This window comes from Agelaius phoeniceus, unplaced genomic scaffold, assembly GCF_051311805.1.
Source record: "Agelaius phoeniceus isolate bAgePho1 unplaced genomic scaffold, bAgePho1.hap1 Scaffold_109, whole genome shotgun sequence".
In the NCBI taxonomy this organism is placed as follows: Eukaryota; Metazoa; Chordata; class Aves; order Passeriformes; family Icteridae; genus Agelaius; species Agelaius phoeniceus.
This window is the reverse complement of record NW_027509875.1, coordinates 70,304-72,500: the sequence shown is the minus strand read 5'-3', so window position 1 is coordinate 72,500 and position 2,197 is coordinate 70,304. Positions and strand designations below refer to the sequence as shown.

The following is a 2,197-nucleotide window of genomic DNA, read 5'->3' as shown; positions in this document are numbered from 1 at the left end:
CTTTTCCTCCGCTGACTAATATGCTTAAATTCAGCGGGTCGCCACGTCTGATCTGAGGTCGCAAGCCCAAAGCTCGGCCGCGCCGCGCCGCGCGCACGCGCGCGGAGACGGCCGCCTTTTTCTCTCTCTCCCCTTACCGACCGACCGCCCGGCCGGCCGGCGACGGAGAGAGAGAGACGGAGAGCCCCATCCCGGAGACGAGAACCGAAAAGGGAAAAGCGCGGCAGAGACGGCCCCGCGCGGGAGGACCGGCCGGGCGACGGCGGCGTGTGCGACGGCCTCGGCGAAGGGGAGAGAGAGGGGAGCGACGGCGCCCTTCGGGCGCGCCCCGAGACCGAGACAGAAGAGGAGGGGGGGGGGGCGCGGGCGAAGGGAGAGGAGGGGGGTCGGAACCCCCCCCCGTCCCCGGCGCTCTCGCCTCGCGCGCGCGGCAGCACGGCACGGTACCGCCGCGGTACCCACCCGCAGACAGCCGCCCGCGCGGGGGGGAAGGCCGGGGGCGAGGCCCGCGCCTCGCCTCCCCTTCTCGCCCCTCTCCCTTGCTCTCTTTCTCTCTCGGCCCTCGGCGGCGCCTTTCGACGCCGTCTCTCGCTCTCCCCGAGGCCGCCGCGCCGCCGCATCCGCGGCGCGGCCCCGCGGCGAGGACGAGCTCCGCCCCAGCGGCTCGCTCCGGGAGCGGGGAGCTACGGAGCGCTCCCCGAGTCTGCATTTAGGGGGACGAAGGCCCTCGCGCGGCGACGACGACGACCGCGGCGACGCCCGCCGGGCCCGCAGGGAAGGGATCGAGGCCCGCCGAGGGAAACGCTTCCCTCGCCGAACACCCCTGACCGCCTTCCCTCCGGCCACCGGCGGCACGCCGCCGCCGCCGCCGCCCGCCGCGGGCGACGGGCCTGCGAGGCGACCCCAGCCGCGCCGCCGGGGTGGCCCCCGGACGGCGATTGATCGTCAAGCGACGCTCAGACAGGCGTAGCCCCGGGAGGAACCCGGGGCCGCAAGTGCGTTCGAAGTGTCGATGATCAATGTGTCCTGCAATTCACATTAATTCTCGCAGCTAGCTGCGTTCTTCATCGACGCACGAGCCGAGTGATCCACCGCTAAGAGTTGTCTGCCTTTCGGGCACCGCTCACGCCAGAGCGGCCCCTTTTTTGGTTTAGGACAATGCCGCCGAGGACGCGCGGGCGCGCGCCTGGCTTCCGAGACCGTACGAGCACACGGAAAACGGGAGGAAAAAAAAGGAAAAAAACAAACCCACTCTCCGAAGGCCGGCCAAGAGGCGGGGGAGCCCGCGCCCCCGACCGCCTCCCCCCGCGAGGGGAGACGCCGACCTCACCCACGCCGTCCTTCGGAGGCGGCCCAGGCGCCCGGGCTCGGCCCGGCCTCCGCGCGGAGGGCCGGGCGGCGCGCGCCGGACACGCGGGGGGCACAGGGCGGCCCGCCCGCTTCTCGCTTTCACGGGACGACGCGCACAACGCACACGGCACGCGGCCGGGGGCGCGCGGCCGTCGGCCCCCGCGCCGCGCCGGCTCTCCCCTCGGCCCCGACGCCGCGGGCCTGGCGCGGAGCGCCGCCGCGCCGCCGCGCGGCCGGCGTTGTCTCTCTCTTCCCCCCACCACCACGGGCACGGGCCTTTCCCCTGGGCTCGAGACGGGCACGCGACGGCGACCGGCACAGCCCGCCGGCACGCCTCCCGCGGGACCGCTCCCCCGCCGGGCGGGCGGGCGAGCGACCGGCGGACGCGCTCCGCCGCCGGCCCCGGAGGCGGGCGCCACCGAGAGCCGAGCCGGCGTCGCCAGCGCCCGAGGCCTGCCGGACGGCAGACCCGGCCGCCGCCGGGGCGGCACGCGCCCGGGACCGCCGCCGCCGCCTCGCACCGCCGGGGCCCCTCGCCTCGGGCACGCGCCCGGCGGAAGGCGCCGCGGCGGCTGAGCCGGGGGGCAACGCCCGCTCTCCTCGTTCGCACGCGGAGACCGGGCGGGGAGGAGCGCCCCCGCGGCCGCCCCCGCACGCCTTCCTGCGCGGCCCACACGCGGCCGCGCGGGCAAGGGCGACGGAGGCGAGGCGACGAGCGGAGCCCGGGACGGGACCGCCGCCGGCCGACGGCGGGCGCCGTCCGGCCGACCGTCCCCGCAGGGAGGGACACCCGTCGAGCGGCGCCGCCGCCGCTCGCCACGGGGTCGCCCGCGCTCGCGGGCCTCCG

At 77.0% G+C, this 2,197-nt stretch overlaps 2 non-coding genes across 2 annotated transcripts in view; both read right to left on the bottom strand.

Annotated features, from left to right (window-relative positions):
* LOC143692890 (28S ribosomal RNA) overlaps positions 1-61 on the bottom strand; it is a 4,296-nt gene extending 4,235 nt beyond the window's left edge. The window contains exon 1 of the ribosomal RNA XR_013180429.1: positions 1-61. This exon is cut by the window's left edge and continues 4,235 nt beyond it. This is a non-coding gene — a ribosomal RNA (28S ribosomal RNA).
* Positions 62-950: 889 nt separating this feature from the next.
* On the bottom strand, positions 951-1,103 carry LOC129134655 (5.8S ribosomal RNA). The gene has a single exon (XR_008536196.1). It is a non-coding gene; the product is annotated as a 5.8S ribosomal RNA (ribosomal RNA).
* Positions 1,104-2,197: the final 1,094 nt, after the last annotated feature.